Below are 7,353 nucleotides of genomic sequence, written 5' to 3'. Positions count from 1 at the left end.
TGGTGGGATTCAAATATGTGAACAACCGGCTCTCTGTGTGGATGCCACTTCTGGAAGTCCATTCTGGGCCTGGGCAACAAAAAATTAGCTACCAGTTCTGCCGAAGTGGTGTGAACTGGCTGAATCCCACCACTGATTCAGTTTGTGATCTATGTATACATGGTGGGTATATGCAATAGATGTATTGCATGTAATTGGACATCAGTTTTATAAATAGGGTACTTTGTTTTACAGCTTGCAGGCCGTTAATTACATACCTGGATGCATCCTATACGGCTCTCTTTGTTCCACATCTTAACCATAACCTTATGTTATTATGACTATGGCTTCTGGCCATTGATATTGCAGTGGTTATAGGGAAAGGCCTTGAAGGGCAGGAGAAAGCACCACTACCAAGGCAATAGGTCAGACAAGAAGGGCTTGAGCCCAGGCCACAAAACTAGGTGGAGTAAATGTCTCAAACAAGCCCCTTCCTAGTTCACATGAAGATAAAAGGAGCGAAGGGAAAGCACTTTCAGGCTTGCAAGATTCCACTATCAGAGCTGCTACAATACAGGAAGTCCTCGACTTACAACAGTCCATTTAGTGACCGCTCAAAGTTACAACGGCACTAAAAAAGTGACATAACCATTTTTTCACAGTTACGGCCATTGCAGCAGTTCCCATAACCATGTGATCAAAATTCAGACGGTTGGCAATTGGTTCACGTTAATGACCTTTGCTTGTGTCCCAAGGTTCAGTGATCGCCTTTTATGACCTTCTGACCAGCAAAGTCAAGGAGGAAACCAGATTCGCTTAACAACCGGGTTACTAACTTATCAACTGCAGTGATTCACTGTGGCAAGAAAGGTCGTTAAATGGGGCAAAACCCACTTAACAAATGTCTCACTTGACCATAGAAATTTTGGGCTCCAGTGTGTGTCATAAGTCAAGGACTACCTGTAACAGTAGTCTTGACTTGTATGGCTTCAATTTCTTAGTCTGGTCCACCTTGTTGGGATGATATTCATGAAATTCAATGGTGAAAAAAGTAAAGTTCTACATTTAGGCAAGAAAAACCAAATGTACAGGTATAGTATAGGGGGTACCTTGCTCAATAGTAGTAACTGTGAGAGGGATCTCGGAGTCCTAGTGGACAATCACTTAAATATGAGCCAGCAGTGTGCTGCAGCTGCCAAAAAAGCCAACACAGTGCTGGGCTGCATTAACAGAGGGATAGAATCAAGATCACGTGAAGTATTAATACCACTTTACAATGCCTTAGTAAGGCCACACTTGGAATACTGCATCCAGTTTTGGTCACCACGATGTAAAAAAGATGTTGAGACTCCAGAAAGAATACAGAGAAGAGCAACAAAGATGATTAGGGGACTGAAGGCTAAAACATATGAGGAACGGTTGCTGGAATTGGGTATGTCTAGTTTAACGAAGAGAAGGATGAGGGGGGACATGATAGCAGTGTTCCAATATCTCAGGGGCTGCCACAAAGAAGAGGGTGTCAAGCTATTCTCCAAAGCGCCTGAAGGCAGGACAAGAAGCAATGGATGAAAACTAATCAAGGAGAGAAGAAACCTAGAATTAAGGAGAAACATCCTGACAGTTAGAACAATTAACTAGTGGAACAACCTGTCTCCAGAAGCGGTGAATGCTCCAACACTGGAAGTTTTTAAGAAGAGACTGGACAGCCATTTGTCTGAAATGGTGTAGGGTTCCTGCCTGAGCAGGGGGTTGGACTCGATGACCTCCATGGTCCCTTCCAACTTTATTATTATTATTATTATATACTGTCTATACACCTACAGGCATATAGACAAGAATATCCCATGCACACATATAGGGTAGGGAGGGGATTTCCAGAACTGGTTTCAAATGGGATTGGCTGGTCTAAGAAGGCAGGGATGCTCAGCATTGCACAGGGATTTTTTCCCCTGCCTGTCTTGTCTTCCTTTGATGGATGAGGGTTCATCTTAAATTCAGGGCCCTCTTCCTTGGGGACATGATATCATTGGAATATGATAAATAATATAATGTCTCAGAGTTTTCTAAAACTGGGAGAGGCAGCATGGATGTTGGATTCTAAACCCCATGAGCTCCATCAGTCTCTCTTTTGTTTTCTGCAACCAGCCTTTTCAAGACTTTAAGACAAATTATGCTTGCTTTCCCTTACTTGGTAATCTCTAGTTATCTGGATTAATAAAAAAGGGGGGGAGGGAAGCTGACAAAGAATATATTTATTAAAGTATCAGGTAAAATTTGTGTTAACATTAGAAAAAAGGTTGGAAACTTGCACACCTTAGTAACAGAATGTACTGGGTGTGCTCATTGGGAGAAAAAATGAACCAAAATGGAAACAGATATTCAATCAGCGTTTTAAAAATGCAAATGAACATGGAATGGAAGTAATTGGAAATTTAATTAAAATAGGAAAATTGGGAGGGGGGAAAGCAAATTAAGCTGCAGAGTTTCATCCATTCTTATTAGAAATGTTTCGTTCCTTTGTTCTTTGGGGAGAGGATGAGTGGCATCATTTTCTGCTAAAGTCCCACTTTAATAAATTGTAAACCTTCCAGATTATACTAGCCAAGTTTTTTTTTTGGCAAAGTGGCACATAATATCTCTGGAGGTAATGCCCATTTATTCAGTACTTTTAGGCAAATGTTTTTGAAGACATTGGAAAAATCACTCAACAATATTTCAAAAGGATTCTTGCTATTGGCTTATTGTTCACATTTCCTATAGCATATAAATGGATGCAACTTAGGGAAATGATTCAGTTCCTGCTGCTAGATGTCAAATTTGTTACTGCGAAACATTACAAAACTAAGATACACCTTTCACTGGATCGGTGTTACTTAAAAATATGGAAAATTTCTCTGATTGAAAAGTTAATACAACAAAAAGGTTTGAAAACCCCTAGTGGAGAATTAATTTATTTAAGTCTGGTTACTTTTATTAGACCATATTAACTAGGTTTTTTCCCCTAAAAGATTACCTTTTCTGTAATAAATATTTTTTATAATATTAAATATTAAAATATAGATATTTAAAAGTTTGTTTTCCCTCATAAGATCATACATGGATAAGTGTGTGTATGTAGAAATAGTTAAATATAATTAATTTTTATTTGCTTTTGTTTTTGTCTCTTGTTTGTTTGTTTGTTTGTTTCTTTACTTACTTTTTTGTTTTTAGTGTTGATCGACAGACAATAAAGTCACAGGTAAAAATATATGGATTTATTCCCCATAGTGCCTCAGGACAAAACAAGAATCTGTGGGTAGATGCTTTACAGAGAGAGATCCACATTTGAATTAAGGAGGAATTTCCAGACCATGAGAATTACAGCCTGCCTCCTGGAGTCGCCGATGCTCCGTGCCTAGACGTTTTCAAAGCGTGGATAGCCATGTGTCTGGGATGGTCCAAGGAAGCTATACTGGGCAGTAGACTGGACAAGAAGAACCATGAATCCCTTCCAACCCCATGGTTTTACAACTCTAAAGGCAGGAGCTTCATTATTTCATATTCTTTAGTTCACGGATAGACAAAGACCTCCAATTTTTTTTAATTAGTAGAGAAGATAAAAATCATATTAACAACCATTTAATAGTATAAAAAGGGTTTTTTTGTGTTTTTATGAACTATAAAGCTTTTTATGAAAATGAGCAACTGCCTTTTTTTTGGACACATAATGCAAAAGCAGGAATCATTGGAGAAGATCCAGATACTTGGGAAATTCAAAGGCTGTCACAAAAATAGACAAAGACCATGTGGCTAGATGCTATCACCGATGACATAAGCATGAGCATACAAGAATTCAGACAACCAGTTACAGACAATCATGGCCAAATAAGTTCATTGGGTCGGAAGCAACAGAATGACTGCACAATGAACAAAGCATGCTTATAACCAGTGATAGTGTCATTAGTTACATCCTTAACACAGAAGAGAATTAGCGTTCTACTTCTTTGTTTCCCTGTTCATAACAAATTGTTTTAAGATGTATTAGTGCTCCATTCTGCTCTGTTGCACTCTATTATGTTCAAATGAATGGACACCCAAATTATCCACATTTTTTTTTTCTCATCATAGTATCTTTCTCTACATACACTGTACCTGGCAAAGAAACAAATTTCTTAGTGACGGTCCTTTCATTCTGAACAGAGTAGTTTCAAGCAACACTAACTGCAATGATCAGAAGCAACATTTCCATTTGAGCCTCACAATGCCATTTCATAATTAACTTTTATAAGCATGCATTCCCCATGTTAATTTCTCTATTATCTTACTTTCCTAAGAACACATAAGAGAAAATGAAAACAATTCAATTGCCAAAATACCAAAGCAAAAATTAAGCCACGTTGTTACATCATACGACCAACCTACAGAATATATGTACTGTATCAGTTATACAGGTAGTCCTTGCTTAAGCAACCACAATCGGAAACCATGACTTCATTGTTAAGTGCTGTGGTCACTAAACGTAAAATCATATGGTTGCAACGGGCGTATGACCTCACTTGCCCTTCAGTCATTAAGTGACACACCGCAGCAGGTAAGCAAGACATCACATAATTGCAATTTGTCATTTTCCTTCTGCATTCTCCGTTAACTTTACATGTTGGAAGCTAGTTGTGAAGCATACAAAGGACAACCCCATGACTATTGGACACTGAGATGTTCATAAATGTGAGAATTGGCCACCAAGATGTTTTTTTTAATACTATCTTAACTTCAACCATCATTAAATGAGGCAGTTGGTCAGTGACGACTATCTGTAGTCTTTTTGTTCATGCTGCAATAAATGCTTTTCTAAACATTACAAAATCGTATAGACTGTAGGCTTTCATGGCTGACATTCTCTGGATTTAAACTACTTGAATGCTTCATATATTTGCATCCCCTCCATCATAATTCTGGACAAATAAATTGGTTAAACTGAATGTTGCATAGGATGCAGAATTTAAGAACATGAAAGGAACATTGGGTTTAAACACTGGATCAAAGCCTTGGCATTTTGCCAAAGGCCAAATCGCAGAACAGACCTAGATATAACCAGCATCTTGGTTATGAAGTAGAATGATTTTAAAAAAGCAACAGGAAGTTATCAACATTTGCATTTTGAATGTTGAGGGGGTCATCAGCTATCATCAATATGGCAATTAGCAATTGATTTCAGGGCATTATATGACAATATGACCTCGGTGGCCAAGTTCTATTTTTTGGCCTCCTCTGAAGAAATGAGCAATGTAACTAGTTAACCATCAGCACCTGTTCACACCACATTACTCCCCATTTCACTAATTATAAAATAACCTTCATCAAAGTAACTTCATGTGATATTTATTTGTCTAGTTAATTGTTTTTTATATTGCCAGCTACTGAAATCTTGGCAGATACTTCCATTGGATATTTCTGTGAGCTTCACACACAGTATCTGCCAAGCCGAGCTGTAAATTAAAGAAAAAATAAAGTTAAAATGACTAATTAAGAGATGTCTGAAGCTTGACAAGAAAACCAAAAAGCTACCAAACAAATCTAAATATGAGATATTATTAGGTATCAGTCACTTTAAAAATCTCTAAGCAAAAGTAATCAAGAGCTAAACTGCAACAAAACTTATTGAAGGGAAAAACACACCATATTTAGTGTTCTGATAAATCTACCTTCTGCTTTAGAATGGTAAGTAGAAGATGTTCATATTTCAAAGATGATTTAAAAAATAAAATAAAATGCTATTGTGAAAAAATTGATTAGAAAAATATTCAGAATTGCCATTATATTATCTAAAGCTGCAAATAATATCCAAATTCCTTTTGTCCCTGAATAAAACACACTATACATGCTATAGACTTTATACACCCAGCGTTCCTTTAATAACTAACCCTGTTAGTTTTTTTTAGTTGAGCCCATCTTTATTCTTCTTACACAAATAAAAAAGTTGTCCCCATGCCTCTCTATGATATACAAAGAAGCGTAAACAAAAATTGTGTCTGTACATATTCTTTTTTAGTTGCCTCTACATTAAGGAAATGAGAATTGCATTGGGAAGAGACTGGAGAATTTCTATTACATGTAGCCTTCAAGCAGCAACCACAATTGGGACCGATAACAGTCATTAAGTGAAGAGGTTGCTAAGTGAAACCATGACTGTTCTTACACCCTTACTTCAGCTTTCCTTTGCTTTACAGACCTGTGATCATGGACCTGTAAATTATGGTCAGTATGCCTTGCTTAAAGGGCATAATTTCTTGAAAGAACCTGGTTCCCTGCAAAAACTCACACAGTACCTCTTGTCTCTGTACAGAGAGGGTTCAAATGGTTGTTTGATCAGGCAAACAGGGAGGTAACAGAAAAGGTTAAGGACACACCAAAGAAACTGGAGGATCCAGTTTAGAAGCTGCAGGCCACTCACTCCTGCCACGCTTCTTTAGCTTTCATAATATTTTAAAGATTGGTTTATCTACAGGGGATCAAGTATCTTTCTTCTAGGCATTTAACAGCTCGGCTGGGGGTCCTGCTATTCTTATTGGTCAATTTTACTCTATGTTCACCAGCAAAATGAACCATCTTCAACTTAAGTTCACTGAAAAGAATAGCAGCTGAAACAATTGGCCACTGTTTAACTCCCCCCCCTACTGCTTATTATTGCATATAGTACAGGTACTCCTCAATTTATGACTGGAAAGGATAAGAATCTCAGTTGTTGAGCGAAGTGGGCAATGTGAGACATATGATTGTGTAGCTTAGTGACCACAATCCTAACACTCCTGGTTGCAGTAATTAAGCAAGAACCATAGGTCGATAAGCGGATGGAGTTCTAGGTAAAGAGTGTAAGGATATCTCAGGGGGATGGGGGATGCCCTGGAAGGTTTGGTGCAAGTCACGCATGAGTTGGAGGTGTGCTGCAGTGCAATGTAGCCACCCCCAGAAGCCTCAGCTTGTGCTGAGCAGCACTGTGCAAAGCTGTCCTGTCCTTAGAAGCCACAGCCTGGACCAGTAGCACTTATGATATGTGATTTGGGTGATGAGGCTACCAAGGATCATGAGATGGGACACTGGCTTGGAGAACGGCCTGAGGCTGCCTTACTAAGAAGGCCTGGTGAAGCCAGCAGCTGCCTCACGTAGGTCCTGTGCGCTGGTCAGCAGCAGGAGAAATATGGTGAAGGCAAGTGGGGTGTGATAGAGTCTACGGAGTGCAGGGTGGGGGGGGATTGGAGCTCAGGAGGGGATTGGAGCTTTGTGGAATGATGCTGGTGTGTCTGGGCACAGTATATAGCTTGAGTCATTATTTCTTAGTGGCAGTGGTGAGGCTGAGGCTGAAGTTGAGGTCCGGGGATGGTGACAATTAGCTGACAT

The sequence above is a fragment of the Protobothrops mucrosquamatus genome, unplaced genomic scaffold (assembly GCF_001527695.2).
Source record: "Protobothrops mucrosquamatus isolate PMUCROS unplaced genomic scaffold, P.Mucros_1.0 scaffold1477, whole genome shotgun sequence".
Lineage (NCBI taxonomy): Eukaryota > Metazoa > Chordata > Lepidosauria > Squamata > Viperidae > Protobothrops > Protobothrops mucrosquamatus.
Note: the sequence above shows the minus strand (reverse complement) of the source record.